This window comes from Pipistrellus kuhlii, unplaced genomic scaffold (assembly GCF_014108245.1).
Source record: "Pipistrellus kuhlii isolate mPipKuh1 unplaced genomic scaffold, mPipKuh1.p scaffold_m20_p_16, whole genome shotgun sequence".
In the NCBI taxonomy this organism is placed as follows: domain Eukaryota; kingdom Metazoa; phylum Chordata; class Mammalia; order Chiroptera; family Vespertilionidae; genus Pipistrellus; species Pipistrellus kuhlii.
Genome location: NW_023425471.1, coordinates 18717429 through 18738822, shown reverse-complemented (window position 1 = coordinate 18738822; position 21394 = coordinate 18717429). Strand labels below are relative to the sequence as shown.

General features: G+C 38.9%; 1 long non-coding RNA gene across 2 annotated transcripts; it reads right to left on the bottom strand.

The window, feature by feature from the left end:
- Nucleotides 1–471: 471 nt before the first annotated feature.
- LOC118719896 lies at nt 472–18946 on the bottom strand. Of its 2 annotated transcripts, none has more exons than XR_004988304.1 (3): nt 18655–18946; nt 18365–18366; nt 472–482 (listed from the first exon to the last, which is right to left on the bottom strand). It is a non-coding gene; the product is annotated as an uncharacterized LOC118719896 (long non-coding RNA). The 2 variants fall into 2 exon arrangements; XR_004988305.1 differs by lacking the exon at nt 18365–18366 and adding an exon at nt 1601–1604.
- Between the last annotated feature and the right edge of the window lie 2448 nt (nt 18947–21394).

Below are 21394 nucleotides of genomic sequence, written 5' to 3'. Positions count from 1 at the left end.
GAGGGAGGGAGGGAGAGGGAGAGAGAGAGAGAGAGAGAGAGAGAGAGAGAGAGAGAGAGAGAGAGAAACATTAATATTGAGAGAGAATCATTGATTGGCTGCTTCCTGCATGTCCCATGTCCCCTACTGGGGATGGAGTCCTCAACTTGGGCATGTGCCCTTGGCCAGAATTGAACTTGAGAACCTTCAGTCCATCGGCCAATGCTCTATCCATTGAGCAAAACTAGCTAGGGCTAAATTATTCTTTCTATATATCCTCTTAGCCAAATGTATGAATTTATTTATTTTATTTTTTAATATATTTTATTGATTTTACACAGAAAGGAATTGAGAGGGATAGAGTTAGAAACGTCGAGGAGAGCGAAACATGGACCAGCTGCCTCCTGCACACCCCCAACTGGGGATGTGCCCACAACCAATGTACATGCCCTTGACCGGAATCGAACCCGGGACCCTTCCGTCCCCAGGCCTACGCTCTTCCACTGAGCCAAACCGACTTCGGCAAATGTATGAATTTATTAGGTACACTTGTTATTTTCTGCAATACTCCAAATGATAGTTTTGCTAATAATTTTGTAGCAGATTTAGTAGGTGTCTGTTTATCTATGTTCTTATTTACTTTCTTTCAGCTATTTCGGATTTTAACAGAATTATGTCATGGCCTAGTAAGGGATAAAAATATGCATTTTAGAAATTTTAAGCTCTTTACTCACTTTCTCAAAAAAATATTAGTTCTTAATTACATGAGTTCTCTTAAGAGAAATCACTCTAAGGTAAAAGGCAAAGGTGAATTGATGGATATTTTGTACCAATTAACAAAAATAGTAATATACATGGCAGAAGTGTTAAAATTATAAGGGCTTCATCCATTCAAAGAATTTTATGTCTTTGTAATATAAATTAATTTCCTGAGGAAAAAACACACACACACACACACATAGTCACCATGAAAATCAAGTTTGATTTATGTCAGAGAAGAGAGAGCATTGAATCAACTTCTGGGTACTTAGATTTGTATCCTGGCTCTACTACAAATAAGCCACAATACTTGAGATAGTCAACTCCTGGGCTTAGGTTGTGATATCACTTAAATGAAGGAGTTATACCAGTTGATCTTGTTGTTCAGCTATAAACACCACCTGCTTAAATTGTTGAAATGCTCATTTTAAAAGCATTGACAATAATTTAAACAAATTATTAAAACATAATTATAATATTAAAATGTTAGTTTGCAAGCATTGTTGGATTCAATTCTATGGCAACATTTTACTTATTTTTTGTTTATTCATTTAACATTATCATGACTATGTGATTTGGATTAAGAATAACTTCAGGAACTTTAGAGATTTGTTATTTAAGGAACTTACCCCTAATTTAAAAATAAGAAAACATGTGATTCTGTTTTACTTTTCCCTTTCACTATCAATGATGTAAGGCAATGATTCTTCAGAAATCTTCATTCCTGTTGTGATAAAGAAGGTCACATAAATTGGGAGATAATTTGAGAATTTCTAAGTATGAAATGAACTGTCTTTAGAATTTCTAAGTATGGCATTAACTTTGTCCTTTCAACTCAAATAATTTGAAGTCTAATGGAAACATCTCTTTATGGAATTTATCCTCCTTGCTCAATATTTATATTTCTTTATCTTCCACAAATATCTGTAGACTTACTACTATGTATACAGACTGTTCTAGATGCTATATTTTTTTTAGTTTATGTATTTACTACATGAAAATATTAAAATGAATGCTATGATGTGCATTGTAGGTATCTTCACAAGTAGATATATCTCCTGGGAGGAAATGTGCTGATCCATATGTACAACTGTTTGAAATGCTTTTTAACATAGTGATATATACAAATGTAACTCAATACATTTATTTTTTACTTCCATTTCCAAATTTCCTGAATTTCTAATAATTTTATGGCTTTAAAGCTGTGAACCAGAATTACAAAACTAGTAAGTTCTGATTTAGTAAATAATAAGCAATAGAGCCTAAAAACACCAAATGTAATCCTGGGAAATGGTGAACTATTCAAGGTATTTTCACTTCCTATTCCTTTGTGAAAATGAGAGATGCAGTGTGAGAGGCCTGTCAAACTTCCCCAGTCTGAGCTCCTATACCTTACTGTCCTACTGCCATCTTCAAACTGCAATATGTGGTATAAAGATACTAATAATCTTAGGGCATGGCTGTGATTTACTTGAGTCCAGACTCTTCACTACTAAAACAACTGTATGTCTCACAATTTTATATTATTCAGCCTTAAAAAATAAGGAAATCCTGCCATTAGTGACAACATGAATAAGCCTGGAGGCCATTATGTTAAGTGAAATAACCCAGTCACAGAGGGACAAATATTACATTCCATTTATGTGAGCCATCTAAAACAATGAAACTTATAGAAGCAGAGAATGGAATGATGGTTGATAAAGACTGGGGAAAAGGGAAAACGAGAGGTTCTACAGGTATAAGTTTTTAGTTATGCAAGATGAATACATTTTAGAGAACCACAGTGCAACTTAGTGCCTATAGTTAACAAGACTTTTTACATTTAGAAATATGCATTGTACCTTTAAAATATGTTAACAGGGTAGATCTCATGTTAAGTTTTCTTATCATGAAACAAAATGGAACAAAGCAAAAAAAACAGATGCAAAGAAACTTTTGGAAGTGATGGATATGTCTACTATCTTGATTGTGATGATAGTTTCATGGCTGTATGTATATGTACCAATTTATCAAATTGTATATATTAAAAATATATCAAATATATATTAAGTATGTATGTTTTAATGTGTATATAAAATATGAGCAGTTATACATAAATGTAAATATAAATTTCTATAGTAATATAAATTGTATACATTAAATACTATGTTCATTTGTACCTCAATAAAGCTGCTTTAAAAAAACAAACAAAAACTCATAGACACAGACAACAGTATAGTGATTACCAGAGGGAAGGAAGGTAAGGGGGTGTAGAGGGAAACTAATGTCATCCTAATAAATTACATTTTTAAGAAAAAGTTGGTTAGTGTTCAGAGATGAGCAAGAGCAACAGCATGACATGTTTGTTTGTTTGTTTGTTTGTCTGTTTATCACTTCAAAAGCTGATAGGCAAGAGGTGGAAAAAAGTGTTACCAAATTTTTGAGAATTATCATCTTGGAAGTACGCTAGTCCAGTGGAAAAGATAGTCGTCAGAGCTAGTCATTGAGGGATTCAGAAATTGCACATGTGGCTCTGGAGAAGGGAAGGAATGAATGAGATATCCCCCAACCTTTTTCTTTCTCACCTGTATCCAATTAATATTACTGTTTAGCTGAACAAAGGAAGTCAGGAGAACATGGGAGATGCTGTGTGAATGGGGCAATATTCCAAGGTATAGCATAATAAGAGAAGAGCAAAAAATTAAGCAGAGTGTTTGAACAAACTGAGAAGGAGTATCATATCCTGTATGCTAGTCCTAACTTCCTAGAATCCTGAATACTTTGAATCAGGCACACAGCTATTTTATACTACATATCCACAATAAGTGGCTACAAGTAACTTCTTGCATTTGTTTGCTTGATAAAATAAGTGCATCATTTTGCAAGAGGGTTCTTTCATAAAATTTTGATTTTTGCTTTGTTTGATTTTATGCCCTTAAAGCCCCATGTTCTTAAAGAATTAGCTGTCTATCCTATAAGTCAACTGTGTTTATAGTGTTATTTTAAAGAGTTATTAAGTGGAGAAATTTTTTAGGACCAATCTGATAAGTGGCATTATAATAATACAATCTTGAGGTCCTCAATCTCAATCCTTTTTTTTTTTTCAATTGAGATGACATTGGTTTGCAGAATCATACAAGTTTCAAATCTATAATGCAATAAAACATCATCTTGCACACTGTATCATTTGCCCATCACCCCAAGCAAAGTCTCTTTTCATCCCCATTGCCCTCACCTTTGCCCACTTCCACCTATCCCCACACCACTTTCCCTATGGCTATCACTACACTATTGTCTGTGTCTAAGGGTTATGTATATATGTTTTTTGGTTAATCCCTTCGCCTTCATTCATCCAATTCCCCAACTGGCCTCTTCTCTACAGTTGTCAGTCTGTTCCATGTATCCATGCCTCCTTTCTATTTTGTTCCTTGGTTTATTTTATTAATTAGATTCTACATATAGGTGATATCATATGGTATTTGTCCTTTTGCCTGCTCAGTCCTTTTGGAATTCCGATTCTGTTCTTTTTTGTACTTTGTAAATTAATACTCATGTTGAAATGAATGTAGGCCTTGCCTTACTGAATCCTGTCTGTGAATAAGATGAATTTGCTCATTTATCAGGGTCAGCTCCTTGGCCAGTGTTGATTTTGGTCTTGTGTACCTTAATTTTGAACTGTAATTTATGACTTACTCTGCTATCATCTCTCAAGAGCTTCTCTGGAAAGAAATATAAATCTCTTCCAATAAGGCAGAGATTTAATGTTCCTTATGTTTTCCTAATTCTCTTTTCATAAGAAACTAAATATAAAGCAAAAACGTGAGTCATAATTCAGTCCATAGTGTGACCAAAATAGCATGGAGCTGACATCTGCATTCTTAGGCCTGATGCAACAATCAGTGGTGTGATTATGGGAGAGGTACTTTACTCCCCAATATCTCAGATGCTGCATCAATAAAATGTAAGAATTGAACTGCTTTATATTCAATATTACATTCAGCCTCTACCATAATTAATCAGGAAGTGAACTAAAGTGTACTGAAGGGTTTTTTTCCATAGCCAATACTCTAGTATGAACAATGAAAAAACTAAAGGAGGTAACTTTGTATTATAAAATGATTTTATTTCCAGATAGAAAATGTTGATTCCTTCTGTTCAAACACTGTACACTTACCATATTTAAAAACAACAACAAATAAATAACACATGCTGAGCAATAAAAGTCATCAAACTTGTGATATTTCCTCTCCCTGGACTGAAAAGTAATTTCTTAAAATTTGTTAATGCTCACAGGTTAGCTGAACCAAGTCAATTTATTACCTCTTTCAGCTAAGCACCAATATTTCATTTCAATTACTGTGATGATCACAATATCTTGAATTTAACTGATGCACTCATTATAAATGATATTATAAATATCCACCAAGAGTTCAGGAATGAAGAAAAGAAAAGTTTTGTTCCACTTGGCATCAGGAGACCTTAAAAGCTGATCAAATAGTGTGATCAGGAAAAAAAATTGCAACAAAAAAGGAAAAAGAATGGAGTATAACAGATAAAAGATCCTAAAGAAACAGATTTTCCTTTTTAAAATAAATTTATATGAAAGAAAAAATCCATAGTCCATTATATATAACTGCCCCCCATTTTTTTCTGAATAATTCAAACCATTAATGTTATATTAACAAAATTTAAAAAAATAATATTGTATTTTTGTATACATTTCTCATTGAAAGGATCTTATTTGGTCACTAAGTTTTCATGCATTTCAGAGATAAACTTTAAACAATAAAGAATTAAAAAAAGAAATAAACCTAAATCACAGCCAAGTATGACCAAGTGAAACAGATCCTAATAAATTATCATAGAGTTTAGTCTGGAGAGTGATTCTAAACTCTATTTTGCTTTTTTCACATCCTCATTTCCATTAAAGAACTTCATAAGTGCTATGGGACACATCTCCCTATAATCTCTATTCATTCTTTATAAAATTTCAATTTATTTCTTAATTTTTAAAAACAATATTTTTATTGTTGAAAGTATTACAGATGTCCCCTTCATTTGTTTGTGGGTTTTACCCCCCACTGACCCCTCTAAACCATAAACACCTCTCCAAAGCTTTCATCACTGTATTGTCTGTGTCCAGGGGTTATGCATATCTATATATATATTAAAAAGCAGTGACCATAATGACCAAAGGCTCGACTCAACACTGAAAGCCAGTCCTGCAGTGAGTGCTGGGTTGTCATGATGACTCAGCACTGACTGCAGCCACTAAGGGCACAATAACCCAGCACTGACTGCAGAGGGGGCTTTGGATCAGGCCTGGAGAGAGCCCTGAAGAGAGAAATAGTCTGATTCATAGCCTCTGTGGAAGCTTTCTCTCTGGGCTTCCACAGGGGCTTCTGATCAGCCCCACCTCTCTGATCAGGCCTGGAGACACTGACTAGCATAGAAACCAACCAATCAGAATCAAATCTCAGTGAAGTGCAAAGGCAGAACCTAGGGTGGGGGCTAAGGAAGGGTTTTAAGGCAGTTGGGTGTGAGATCAGGCTGGCAGGGGAGGGTAGTTAGGGGCAATCAGGTAGACAGAGGCAGCTGGGAGTGATCAGGCAGGCAGGCAGGCAGGTGAGCGGATAGAAGCCAGTGGTCCCAGATTGTGAGAGGGATGTCCAACTGCCAGTTTAGACCTGATCCCACAGGGGTCTCCAATTGGAGAAGGTGCAGGCTGGGCTGAGGGAACACCCCCATGCATGAAGTTCATGAACCGGGTCACTAGTCTATATATATAAAACATCAAGTGACCGGTCAACCATTTCACTGGTTGCTATGATGCACACTAACCACCAGGGGCATACGCTCAATGTAGGAGCTACCCCCTGGTGGTGAGTGCACTCCCACAGTGGGAGTGCTGTTCAGCTGACCCAGGAGCTCCAGACACCTGGCTCATGGCTTGCAAGCACAGCTGTGGTGGTGTGAACCTCTCCTGCCTTCACAGCAGCACTACATAGCAGTGGTAGTAGGCACAACAGGGACAAGATGAGCAGGAGCAGTGCAGTGCCTGGCCCAAGCTCCTCCCAGCTACCTGCCATTTTGTGCACTATTATATCCCTCGGGTGATGTCAGATTTCTATTAATAGTTTTGGCCTGATCCCAGCCTGGCCTGTGGGGATTGGGCTGAAAACAGCAGCCTGCCATCTCCCAAGATATCCCTGATTGCAAGAAGGTGCAGGCCAGGCTGAGGACCCCACCAGTGCATGGCACTGGGCCTCTAGTCTATATATATAAAAGCCTAAGAGACTGGAAACTGGACTATCGGATGAGGATGACCAGCTGGTAGCTATGATGCACACTGACCACTAGGGCCAGATACTCAATGCAGGAGCTGCCCCCTGGTGGTCAGTGTGCTCCCACAGCAGGAGCACTGCTCAGTTCACAGCTGGTGAGAGCAGCTATGGCAGCATGAGCCTCTGCCCCAGACACTCCCCTGCATACCCAAGCAGGCACAGCAGCACTGGTATGAGTGGGAGTGGCTGGTACCCAGCCTGGGCTCCTCTTGAGCCACCTGCCACTTCCTGCACTTCTTCGTGCTGTGCAGGAATCAAAGTGGACAGTGGGCTGGAGCCCAATGAGCTGGTGGGTAATGCCTGGCTGTGGCAGTGCAGAGGGCCACTGTTCCCCGCAGGCCAGGCCAAGGGACCTCACCAGTGCACAAATCCATGCACTGGGCCTCTAGTATGCATATAAGTTTCTTGGTTAATCATTTCCCTCCCATTCCCAACTGCCACCTTCCCTCTGAAAGTCATCAGTCTGTTCTATTCCTTTATGTCTCTGATTCTATTCTATTCATCAGTTTGCTTTGTTCATTAGATTCCACATATAAGTGAGACCATGTGATACTTGTCTTTCTCTGACTAACTTATTTTGATTAGCATAATACTATCTAGATCCCTCCATGCTGTCTCAAAGGGTAAGAGATTTTTCTTTTTTACAGCTGCATAGAATTTCATTGTGTAAATGCACCACAGATTTTTTATCCACTCATTTATTGATGGGAACTTGGGTTGTTTCTAAATTTTAGCTATTCTAAATAACATTGCTATGAACATAGGGGTGCAAATAGTCTTTCTATTTGGTGTTTCAGGTTTCTTAGGATATATTCCTAGAAGTGGCATGAGGGGATCAAATGGGAGTTCCATTTTTAATATTTTGAGGAAAATCCATACTGTTTTCCACAGACTGACCAGTATGCACTTGTACCAGCAGTATTCTAGGGTTTCCTCTTCTCCACATCCTCACCTACACTTCTCATTTGTGGATATTGTGTTTTTGTGTGTTTGCTTGCCTTTGTTTCCAGGAAGTTTATGTTCTATTCCTTTATTTCATTGGCAACCCATCTATTGTGTAGTCACATGCTATTTAGCCTCCATATGCTTGAATGTTTTAGAGTGTTTTTATTATATTGATCTTCAATTTCATGCCATTGTTATCTGACTGGATACTTGATATGATTTCAATTCTTCTTGAATTTGTAGAGACTTATTTTTTATCCTAATATGTGGTCTATCTTTGAAAATGTCCCATGTGCTCTTGAAAACAGATATATTCTGCAGCTTTGGAGTGAAATGTTCTGCAAATATAAATTAAATCCATTTGATCTAGTGTGTCATGTACAGGCACTCTTTTCCTATTTATTTTTTGTCTGTAAGGACCATCCATTGAAGTCAATAGGGTATTAAAGTCCCCTGCTATGACTGCATTGCTGTCAATCTCTCCCTCAAAGTCCTCCAGAAGTTGTTTGTTTTTAAAATAACTTTTAGGTGCTCCTATATTTGGTGCATATACACTGAGTGGCCAAATTATTATGATCTCTGAATGCATAATAATCTGGTCACTCAATGTATATCCTATATCAGAAAAGGCTAATATGCAAATTATTCCCTTGACCAGGAGTTCGACCAGCAGGCAGGCTGGCCAACTGCCTATGTCCCCTCCTCCTAGCCAGGCTGACCAGACCCCACCCATGTATGAATTCATGCACCGGGCCTCTAAGTGGCCAAATTATTCTGCATTCAGAGATCATAATGATATGGCCACTAAGTGTATATTTAGCAGGGTTATATCCTCTTGTTGTATTGATGCCCTTAGTATTATTAAGTGGCCTTCATGTTCTCTTGTTTTGGCCTTCATTTTGAGGTCTATTTTGTCAGATAGGAGTAATGCTACCCCAGCTTTTTTTTTCCCTTTCCATTTGCATGGATAATTTTTTCCAACTCTTCACTTTCATCCTGTGTTTTGAAGTGGATCTCTTATTTGTAATTAGACTCCGCAATTGGCTAGTTGGAGTTATTTCCCGGGTAGGGGTCTCTGCCTCCTGGGTGGTCTCATCTCCATTCAACATTTGGGGGCTTGTCCAGGATTAGAGACCCCCAGACTGGCAGACGCCCCATTCTCATCGTCCGGACTACTTGAACGGCGCCGGTAAGTAGAGGCCTCATTTGTTCCTTGTGTTTCTTGTTCTTGGTTGCTCGCGAGCGCTTGGGATCTGAGAACGGCGGGACGCTGCCAGAAGTTCTCAGATCTGGCCGGAGTGGGGGACGCCCCACCTGCGGTCTTGGTTTCTTGATGTTCAAGTGGGTGGAAGTGTGAAAGAGATGCTGTGGTATGTCTGTTTTTTTTGTGTTTCTAGGAATGTTACTTGTCGTCCTTGTTTTGGACTTATTTGTTGCCTAACTGTTTATAGATTGGGAAGAAAGAGAGAAATGGGGCAAGGAAACTCGAGGGAGAGTCACCTAAGTCCCCTTGAATGTATGATTAAAATTTTTTTCTGACTTCAGAAAAGGGTGAAGGCTATAGTGTTTCTGTAGATTCCTTCACTCTCCGGAGACTCTGTAAGTTGGAGTGGCCGAGATTTGGGGTTGATTGACCTTCAACAGGGACCCTAGACATGGGGCCCTGTACTGGAGTCCGGCGGATAGTCTATGGAAGCCCGGGGCATCCGAACCAAATTCCCTACATTGATATTTGGATTGATGTTCTTTTTGATAACCCCAAATGGCTGAAGGAGTGTGGTTGTCTCCCTGACAAAGGAAAATTGGGAAAGAAACCTTTAATTTGTTTAAAGCTGAGTGCTCTGATGGCTAGCAAACTGTCCCGAGTGGCCACTGGGATTCCTTTTTCCCAGGGGTGCTTTGCTTTCTATCAGAGGGGAATCGGCCCGCCTAACAATATTTATGTCTATGTTTATTGATTGGAAGGTATGAAATTGTAACAATTGTGGTACAAAAAAAATTAAAAGCAGAGACCAAATTCTAAAGTTAACTATTTACAAGAAGGAAGCTTGAGCTGGCAAAGTCACCAAGTCTGCCCAGCAAGCTCAAAAATTAAATGAATCTTATTTCAGACACCTGCCTCCACCCAGTCTTCATCAGTGGTGGAGGAACGGTCTCAGAACTGTTTGTTTCAATTAGGCATTTAAGTTTAATGCAATTAATGATTACAGTACATTGTAAAATCTTTAAAGGAAAAGGAAAATATTTTGTGGGCCTCTTGGTCCTTGTATGTGTGTCAACTCAAGTTATAATTTTAAAATCAGTAAGAGCCTGTCAGAAAGTTCAGGGAGTGTGATTGCAGTGGAGGGGTCACCGGTTCCCCCAAGGCACCTTCGCTAGCAAGAGGCAAGCGGCGGACTGCCAGATGAAAAAGCCCTGGTGGAAGCACCTCCTTCGACACCTGGGACCCCTTGGACCCGTGTGCTCCCTGCCTCAGCCCACCTGGTGTCTATTCCCTCCAGGGGTTGTTTTGAATAGCTGGAGGCAGCAGATAATTCCCCACCAGCTTTTGAAATTCCCCACCGTGAGGCGGAAACTACCTAGATGATACTGGTAACAAGTTTACAGGAATGGCTGGGAGTCTTCAGCTAAAGAAGTGTTCATTTGCATTTGAATGCTACTCCAGTGATCTACAGGGAGTGGCAGGTAATTCCATGGTGAAGATGCCCCGATGGCCTTGCTTACAATGTTTAGTCTTTGTCATTGGTATCAGCTAAGCAGGGTCATATAGCTACTTAAGTATGAATTATAATTGAGAAATGTAATGTTATTAATCTGAAGAAAAAAAAATGCCAAATATATTTTACTTGCCAGCTTTAAAAGTTCAAAGTATAAATTAAATTAGGAAAAGTTAATTGCAGTAACTAAATGCCTAGAATATGGCAGGCTAAACTGTATTACATGTGTTAAGAATAAGCAGTAATGATCAAAGATCTCAAGGATTGATTTATTCTCATTTGTCAGATGAGGAATCTAAATGATGCTTGAGCCCTATCCAGATTGTTTCATACAGACCTAAGTAAATTTGCTGGGAATTTATAGTATGCCTCTTGTGAAGAAGTAGGCCAAGTCATATATTTTTCTCTTAATGTAGAAAAAGTAATAGCCATATTAATTTGTTTTGTTTTGCCTTTCTCATACGCCATTGTTATCATTTCTAATTGAATTGTAAGCTTGAATTTGGGCTTGTACCTGCATCTTGTATTTTGTTTAAACTGTAGAAATCCTTTTTGGTTTCAGTCATGTGTATCTACTTTATAGATTTAAGTAGACTTCATCACAAAGGTTTATAATTTATTTAGAATTGTGTTAAAACAATGTGAAAACATAGTTTAACCCCCTGTGACTGCTTGGACACTTTTCACCGTTTTCTGTTAGGGGCCTTAAAGGCGCAGCTAGGAATTCTCTTGTTCCTCTTTTTGGTCTTATGGGAATCTGAGATCTTTATCTGTAGGAAGAATGTGGCAGTTTAAAATCCAAGCGGCTACTGGGAACAGAGTGCTAGACCTGCTCTCTCTTCCCTCTGCCTTTTCTAAATATTCTAAAATAATAGAAGATTTGAGTATGGTTGTAGATTTTTGAAGGACATAAAAAGAAGGTTTAAAAGCTAATGTAAAATAGTGAAAGTTTTTATGAAAGTTGTGCATGTGATGAGAAGGAGAAACTGGGAAAGAGGGAAAGAACGAAACAGAGACTTAAGAAAGAGACTCTGGGAGTCCAAGAGGGAAGGATTTAGACAGAAGCAGAAACAAAGATTGGAAGAGAAAGTGATATATATGTGAGAAAGGGAGGGAGAAAGACATGAGCAAGAGACAGGAAAGGACAGAGATTAGAGAGGGAGAGAGACAGAAGGTGAGGCCAGAAGAGACAGAGACAATCTGAAAGAAAGGGAGACTTAGATTCCAACGGTTTTTAACCTCGAGGAAGAAGACTAACAAGACCAGGGCTCCTTTCAACTAAGCTCCCAAGGGTAATCTTACAAGTGAGAGGCAAAGCTATTAATTTCCTGGCGAGCACTGGGCAGTTTATTCAGTCTTGACAGAGCCGATGGGACCTCTAGGAAGATATCAGTCCAGGGAGTCACCAGACAAACTGACTGTTTTTCTTGGACATCAAGAAGGACTGTAGACCTAAGAAGGAACATGTACTGGAGGAACGCAGCCACTGAACTGGACTGAAATAAAGCAATGGGCCTTTGAGGAGCTAAAGAAGGCTCTCGTCTCAGCACCTGCCCTAGCCTTGCCAGATGTCACCTCTACATGAGTGAGGTAAGGAGCATTGCCAAAGGCGTTCTCGCTCTGACTTTGGGTCCCTGGAAGAGACCTGTTGCCTATCTAAGAGGCTGGACCCTGTGGCAGCTAGTGTGCTTCTGGGTAGTGGCCACCATGGCATTGCTGGTGAAGGAGGTGGATAAGCGGGCTCTGGGCCAGGAGCTGGCCCTGACGGCGCCCCGTGCCGTTGAGATCCTCCTTTGAGTGCTCCGGAGGGATGGATGTCGAACACCGGAATCGCCCGGTGCCGAGCTCTTCTCCTGGACCAGCCATGCGTCTGGTTCCATAAGACACTGGCCATCAACCCTGCCAGCCTGCTTCCAGATGATCCAGAGGAGTCCATTCATGATGGCATAGAGGTAACAGATGCAGCACTGACAGATGTCCTGCCGTCATCACCAGCATTAAGGTATAGACACCTTCTCAGATTAGGTTGAAGCATAGGATAGAAACTGCCTCTGTAGTAGTCAAGAAATTACTCCAGGAGATTATACCTAGATTCGAGCTGCCAGTAGTCATAGGATCAGATAACAGCCCAGCCTTTGTAGCAAGGTATCTCAGAGTATAGCTCAAGTCCTAGGACAGGGATGAGTAGAACTCTAAAAAGTTTAATTAAGTTTGTCCTGGAAACCGGTGAAAATTGGACCAACCCCCTGCCCTTCGCCCTATTATGGGCCAGGTGTATCTCCTACTTGGATGGGTCCCCCCCATTTTTCTTGAGATCATGTATGGTAGACCTCCTCTCCTTCCTTCCCAGGGTCAGGAAGAAACTGAAAGCTAGAATTCATAACCATTCCCTTGCTCAAGTCCTTACAGGCGCTGCAATTTATCCAGAGAGCCACCCATAAGCTTGTTCCAGATACACTGCCAGTGTCCCCCGTGGACCCTGTACACCCCTTCCAGCCCAGAGACTCTGTGTGGGTAAAGAAGTTCACTGTCCAAGGACTCACCCCAACCTGAAAGGGGACGCTACACTGTTGTCCTGAGCACGCCCACAGCTGTTGAAGTAGACAGCACCCAAACCTGGCTACACCACTCCCAGCTCCTGCACAGAAAACAACCTGGATCCTGGCAACCAGCGGCCTCACCCGCGAGATCCCTAGCCTGGCCTAGGAGGAGACTTGATGCCTGCAGGAGGGGAACTGGACTTCAGTGAGGACAGTACTAATGGGAACTGTGGTACTGGAAGTTTTGGTAACTGTAAGAACATTTTTGCTAGCCAGTGAGAAAGTCCGGGGCTAAGTAAAGCTACATGTGCAAGGGAATGGGAGAGTAGAAAGAGAAGAACAACAGGGGTGGTTTGAAGGGCTATTTAATTGGTCACCTTGGCTGACGACCCTGATATCCGCCCTGGCAGGACCTGTTCTTCTACTCCTTCTAGGCTTAACATGTGGGCCGATCATTATTAACCGCCTCATGGCTTTTGTAAAGGATCGTATCCAAGCCATTAAGCTCCTTGCCTTAGCATCCCAGTATAGAAGAATTTCCCTAACTGATGAAACCCAGATATAAGCATCGCTAATGACAGACTTCTTGCTTGTGAAACAGTGCTTGCTTGCTTGCTTGCTTGCTTGCTTGCTTGCAAACAAAGGAGGCCAAGGATTTGACCTCAGGAAAGGAACTAAAAGCAGTGGGGAATGAGGAGTGAAAGATTACTGACCTTGCCTGGAGGGCAGAAAGTTACTACTCCCTCCCCCTCCTGGACCTGAAGACCAAATCAACAGTCTGGGTTAGTCAAGGCTGAAGGCCAAATCAGCAGTCTGGGATAGTCAAGGCTAAGATAGCAGAACAAACCAAGGAGGGAGATTAGGCCATCTGGCTGATGCATGCAATCACAAGGTTAAGACCACCACCCCCCTTGTTTGGAATGTGCTTGTTTGAAGAATGCTTAAAAAGAGAGAGACCGCTTTGTAGCTGCTGCTACTTCTGGCCGCGCCATTGCCACGGCGGCAGCCCAGATTCGAATCTGCAATAAAATTTGTAATTAGACTCCGCAATTGGCTAGTTGGAGTTATTTCCCGGGTAGGGGTCTCTGCCTCTTGGGTGGTCTCATCTCCATTCAACAGAAAACGTATAGTTGGGTCATGTTTTTGTATCAACTTAGCTACCCTATGCCTTTTGATTGGAGCATTTAATTAATTTACATTTAGGGTTATTATTGAGAGGTACTTATTTAATTCTGTATGGCTAGGTTTCTCTCTCTCTGTTTCTTCTTCTCAGCAATCCCTTACAGCTATTCCTTTAGCATTTTTTGTACTGCTTAGTGGTGATGAACTCCTTTAGCCTTTTTTTTTTTTTTTTTTTTTTTTTTTAATAAAACTGGGAAGCTCTTTGACCATCTATTTTGAATGATAGCCTTGCTGGATATAGTAATCTTGGTTTCAGATCCTTGCTTTCCATTACCTTGAGTACTTTATGCCATTCCTTTCTGACCTGTAGAGTTTCTGATGAGAAATAATGTGTCAGCCTTATGGGAACTCTTTTGTAGGTAACAGTTTTCTCTTGCTGTTTTCAAAATTCTCTCTTTGTCTCTAATTTTTGGCATTTGAATTATGATGAGTCTGGGCATGAGTCTGTTTGAGTTCTTCTCATTTGGGTTTCTCTGTGCCTCCTGAATTCGTGTCACTTTTTTCTTTACTAGATTAGAGAAGTTTTCTGCCATTATTTCTTCAAACACATTCTCTATTCCTTTCTCCCTTTCTGCCTTTTCTGGCACACCTGCTATTGTCATATTGTTACATTTCATGTTGCCCTACAGCTCCCTAAAGCTATCCTCCTGTTTTTTAATTGACTTTTTTTTCTCTTTTTGGTTCTCTAATTGAGTGATATTTTCAACTCTATCTTCTAATTCACTGATTCGATCCTCACCTTTCCCTAATTTACTGTGTACTTTTTTTTATTTACTGTGTATTTTTTTTATTTGTGTTATGTCATTCTTTATCTCAGACTGTTCTTTTTTAATAGTTACTATGTTTTTTCATACTGTTGAGAATTTTTACCATCATTACTCTGAACTTTTGTTTCAGGTACATTTCTTATATCTTCTTCATTTATCTCTTCTCCTTGAGAAATCTCTAGTTCTTTCGTTTGGAGGTTGTTTCTTTGTCTCCTCATTTTTGTTGTCTGTTTAAGTTGTGACTATGTTTTAGGTATATCCTCTACACCTCTCAATCTCTATTGCAGGACAGTGTTAAATATTATTTCTGACTAATTGAATTAGGCAAAGACTCAAAGCCTGCAGAGACTGCCTCTGCCTACAGACTGATAGGATTCCTATGTGAATTCCCCCAGGCAATTGTCTTCAAGTGTAGGGAGAGTTTTCCTGAAGGCTGTTAATTTTAATCACTTAAGTGGCCTTGGGGCAATGTATTTTCCAATAGTTTGTGTCAACTGTCTTCCCTCCAGGCAAGGCAAATGTCTATGTGGGAAAGATGTCCTCTTCTGTGTGAGGGAATGACTCTGCACAGGAAACTTGGGGTATCTGCCTTCTGAGCTCTATCTCCTGAATCCTCAGTCCTATGTTCTGCTCTCACATCTCCAGTCCACTTCATTCTCCCTCTGCCAGGGCACAAGGTGGGTGGCTCCACAGGGAATTTTTGTGCACTGGCCCTTCAAGAGGGTGCCCAAACTTTCAGCACCCACTCCCTGGAAGACAGCACCACACTGCTTTTTACAACTAGATGCTATGTAGGTACCCTCCTCAGATTTGGTGCCTTTTGCTGGGGAGCCCAATTTGAGGGTTAGATCACAGAGTTCTCAGTGGCAACTCCCCTCCCCACAGCTGAGATATCGCTCCCTGACTTCAGTTGCTGTCTGTGGGTGCCTGGCCAGCCCTTTCCTGCTTCTGCCCCTCCTACCACTCTATTAAGTCTCTGCCTTTGGTCCTCAGGTATCAGGATTCTCTCCTGTAAGTTTTCCATTCAGGAAGCCTTTCTGTATTTCACTTGAAATTCCAGCTTGTTCCTGGGAGCATGTTCATGCAGCATTCACTTACTCTGCCGCCATTTTAATCTGCCTCCAACTTTAATGTACTTAAAAATTACCCAGAACATTGGTTCTCTCTCTCTCTCTCTCTCTCTCTCTCTCTCTCTCTCTCTCTCAAAATCCTCATGTGAGGATTTGTTTTTAGAGAGAGGGTGATAGGGAGGAGGGAGAGAGAGAGAACAAGAGAGAGGGGTGGCGAAAAAGAGAACAAGAGAGAGGGGTGGATATAGAGAGAAACATCAGTGTGAGAGTGAAACATCCATTAGTTGCCTCCCATCCCTACTCTGAATAGGGATCAAACCCACAACCTAGGTATGTGCCCTGTCCCAAACCTGAAACTTTTTGGTATATAGGACAATGGTCCAACCAATTGAGCCACCAAGCCAGGCATGTTTGTTTTTGTGTTTTTTGTTTTTTTTTAATTTTCTTTCCTGTGATAAGAACTTCAAGACTTACTCTCTTAACAACTTTCAAATACACAATAGAACATTTTAAACTATAGTCACCATGCCATGCTTTACATCCCAATGACTTATTTATTTTATTACTAAAGCTTGTTCTTTAGTTATGCAGTTTATATCATTAACCCTTTTTACCCATTTCACCCCATGCCCACTTCACAACCACCAATCTGTTCTCTCTATATATGAGCTTGTTCATGTGTGTGTGTGTGTGTGTATGTGTGTGTGTGTGTGTGTGTGTGTGTGTGTGTATGTTTAAGATTCTACATTTAAGTGATACCATATGGTATTTGTCTTTCTCTTTCTGACTTATTTCACTTAGCATAACACCCTCAGGCTTTATTCATATTGTTACATATGGCAAGAGTTCATTATTTTTTAACACCAAATAAAATTCTATTGTATATATACAAACACATCTCAGATGTATTGTGGGTGCAGTTCCACACCATTGAAATAAAGCAAATATAGCAATAAAGCAAGCCACTGTTTTCCAGTGCATATACAAATTTGGAGTTACACAATAGTCTATTAAGTGTATAATAGCATATGTCTAAAAAACAATATACATACCTAAATTAAAAAAAAAATTCTTTATTGGGAAAAAAGTGCTAACTATCATGTTAGCCCTCAGCTACTCATAATCTTTTTGCTGGTGGAGGTTCTTTTTTTAAGTTAATGTGCATATATAGGAAACTGAAAAACACAAGCAAAGAACGAAGCCATCCATAATCACAAGCAGTTTACAGTCTGACGTGTCCTTCTAAATCCTATGTACCTACACAACTAAGCTTTCAATTTTATGTAATTAAGATGGTATAGTTATGTATCATGCTTTCTCACACATCATGAATATTTACCATTTCAAAGTCCCAAAGCTATGAGTATTTTGATAACCAAGAATATCCTACATCAACTCAACCTGGAAGAAAATGTAATCCTGCCTTACTTGGTGATAAAAATTTTATAAAGGATAAAAATATCAACAGACTTCTAGATAAAAGATATTCACAAAGTTGCAATTAAAATAATGTGTTACCTTAAAGTTCCATTAAAAATGTGACCCAAAGCAAGAGTACACAAAGTATGATTCTAAGAGAATTATGATTTATACTTTAAAATATTAGCAAAGTGGCAAATTTTTTAAAAATGTATTTTATTGAGTTTTTACAGAGAGGAAGAGAGAGGGATAGAAAGCTAGAAACATCGATCAGCTGCCTCTGCACACCCCCGACTAGGGATGTGCCCACAACCAAGGTACATGCCCTTGACTGGAATCGAACCTTGGACCTTTCAGCCGACGATCTATCCACTGAGCCAAACCGGTTTCGGCATGGTGGCAAGTTTTGACTGAAGTACTTAACAACATATTCCTATAGCACAGTCTAAAGAGATGCACACACATCAGTGGTTATCACCACAATGTGAATATGAACACATCCACACACACCCCTCGCATGAACAACTCCTGATGTCCATTTCTGAGATGGTTCAACAACTCCATGTCCAAGATGCCTCTTTTCTAATAATTATAACAAAAACATATTTACAGATTGGTTAATTCACTAGCTCTACTTTTTATCAGATGTTTTCACCTCAGAACATCTAAAAAGCTCCAATGTTGCAAAATAAAGAAAGAACCTTGTCCACAATAAACACAGGAACGTTAAAGAATTCATATAGACCTACAGTTATAACTAAAACTTTATTCTAGGTATTGAGATATTAGCAAAGAGCCCTGACCTTCACCCTTCCTCTTCTCCTTCCTCCACCATGCCAGTGACTAAATACAGAACACCTGGCTCCAAGAGGTGGATTAACAAAGACACTTTCAGATGACAGTCCTTCCTAAAAGCTAACAAGAGGGCTTTTATAAAGGGATTATTTTAATACCTCTACTTTTAATATACTTCAGGGATTATCTTTGAATGCACAGCAATATTAACTAATATGCACATATACAACAATGGTTAGATAATTTTAATTTCTCTAAAGACTCATGGGCACAGAACCCTTTTTTCTTTACTTCCTTCCCTTATGAACAGTCAGCATACTCTCCAAGACATCAACTATAACAATTCCATTCCTCAAATACCACCATTCCTATAAATTAACAAAAAAAAATACTTAAAGGGTGTGACTTTAACTCTTTTAACAGATGTTGTTCAAACATCTAGAGAGACTAGCCATAAAGACTTAATTAAACTGCACATAGAGACTATAATCTGAAAGTGTCTTCTGAATAGGAAGGAACTTTCTGGCCTAAAACTATTCCCCTTTTCATATCTGTCAACAGAGTGGACAGTACAATAAGCATCTGTAATGCTTAAAGATGATTTTAACAATTTTACTTCTCATGTTTTCAGAACAGTTCTTAGGAATCTAACAAAAACAATACACCATGTATTTCTTTACTAACTACTTCTGTCATACACTGGAAACATCTGTAACATCTATCAATAGAAAGGCTAGAAGTTGTAAACTAGAACAGTTTGTCCTTCACATACACTATATCCACAGCTAAGTAAAACACAATGCATAGGCACAAGAGAAGATGATTAATCATGCCTAACTATAAACATACTGGTATAAAGCTCTTTGCACTTTCTTCTCCTTCCTCTCTGAACCAGTACAGATATAATAATGTGTACCACTAAAAGACATGGTTTGATCATCCCAATTCTAAAACATAATACTTGAAATGAATCTTAACAAAAGGATATATACAAAATATGTTATTTTGCTATCTCTGCTTTTAACATACTTTGTGCACTTCTAAACATCTAGAAAGACTAGATGTTTCAAATAAGGACTTAAGTTTGTCCACTATATACACAATAGTGTTGAATAAACCACACAAAACAATATACACACTTAAATTAAAAGATACTTTATTACTAAAAAATGCTAACCATCATGTTAGCCTCCAGTCAGTCATAATCTTTTTGCTGGTGGAGATCCTTACCTTTAATTTATAAAACCCACAATATATGTGAGGCACAATAAAGTGGAGCGCAATAAAATGAGGTATGCCTCATTACAATTTCTTTGTCCATTCCTCCATTGATGGACATTAAGGTTGTTTCCATATATTGGCTATCGATATTTTAAATAATGTCATAATTAACAAGCAGGTTAATTTTTCTGCATTAGTGCTTTTGTTTGTTTTCTTTGGATAAATATCCAGAAGTATAATTGCTGGGTCATATAGTAGGTGTATTTTAAATCTTTTTATGAGGAACCTTCATTCTATTTTCTGTAGTAGCTATGCCAATTTACCTTCCCACCAACAGTGCCAAAGTGTTCTCTTTTCTCCACAATTTCACCAATACTTGTTATTTGTTGATAGTCATTCTGAGAAGTGTAAGATAATTTCCTATTTTCATTCTGATTAGCATTATCCTGATTAATGATGTTGAGCATCTTTTCATGTACCTGTTGGCCATCTGTATGTCTTCTTTGAAAAAAATGTCTATTCAGTCATTCTGCCCTTTTTTAAATTAATTTTTATTTGCTTTTAGATTGTGACAGGGGACTTGTTAAAATGCATTATCTGATTGAGAAGGTTCGAGTAGGGTCAGATACCCTATATTTCTTACATACTCCAAGGTGAGATTAATAAGGTTACACTTACAAACATACAGTAATGAAATGTTATTGCTTATGATATGGTATCAGACAAATCAGAATTTTAATCAAAGCTTATGTATTTAATGACATCTCATTTTGACAAATTGAAGTTTCTATGTTTCAATTTCCTATTCAGTAAAACTGAAATAAAAGTATCTGTCTTATGACAATTTTGTGGCTATTAAACAAAATATTAAATATTGTGGACATTAACTTAAATACTTAGAACATGTATGTATGTATGTTTGAATGCATGTATGTTTGTCTTTATTATTGTGACTAGTATTCAAACATACTATACCTCAAAGTGAAGACCATAACAAGAGCCAAGAAAGACCACTGCATAATTCTAAAGGTATTGATACTAGAAGATGACATGACTGATAAATATTTATGCACCCAATGCAGGAATACCCAAATATATATATATATATATATATATATATATATATATATATATATATATATACACACATACTTGTGTAAGATATCAGGGGTGAGATTAACGGCAACACAATCAAAATAGGAGACTTTATTTTTTAATTTTTTCCAAGTTTTTATTTTTTCCCATTTTTTAGTTAAGGTATTATATGTGTACATATCTTACCATTGCCCCTTGCCTCCCATAATGCCCTCACCCCCCAATGTTTTGAATCCGTTGGTTATTCTTATATGCATGCATACAAGTCCTTCGGTTGATCGCTTACCTCCCCCACCTCTCCTTAACTTTCCCGCTGTAATTTGACAGTATGTTGGATGCTTTACTGCCTCTGTGTGTTTTTGTTCATCAGTTTATACTGTTCTTTATTGTCCAAAAATGAGTGAGATCATGTGGTATTTTTCTTTCATTGATTGGCTTATTTCACTTAGCATAATGTTCTCTAATTCCATCCAGGTCGCTGCAGATGATAAGAATCCCTTCTTTATGGCAGCATAGTATTCCATTGTGTAGATATACCATAGTTTTCTGATGCAGTAATCTACTGCCAGGCACCTAGGCTGT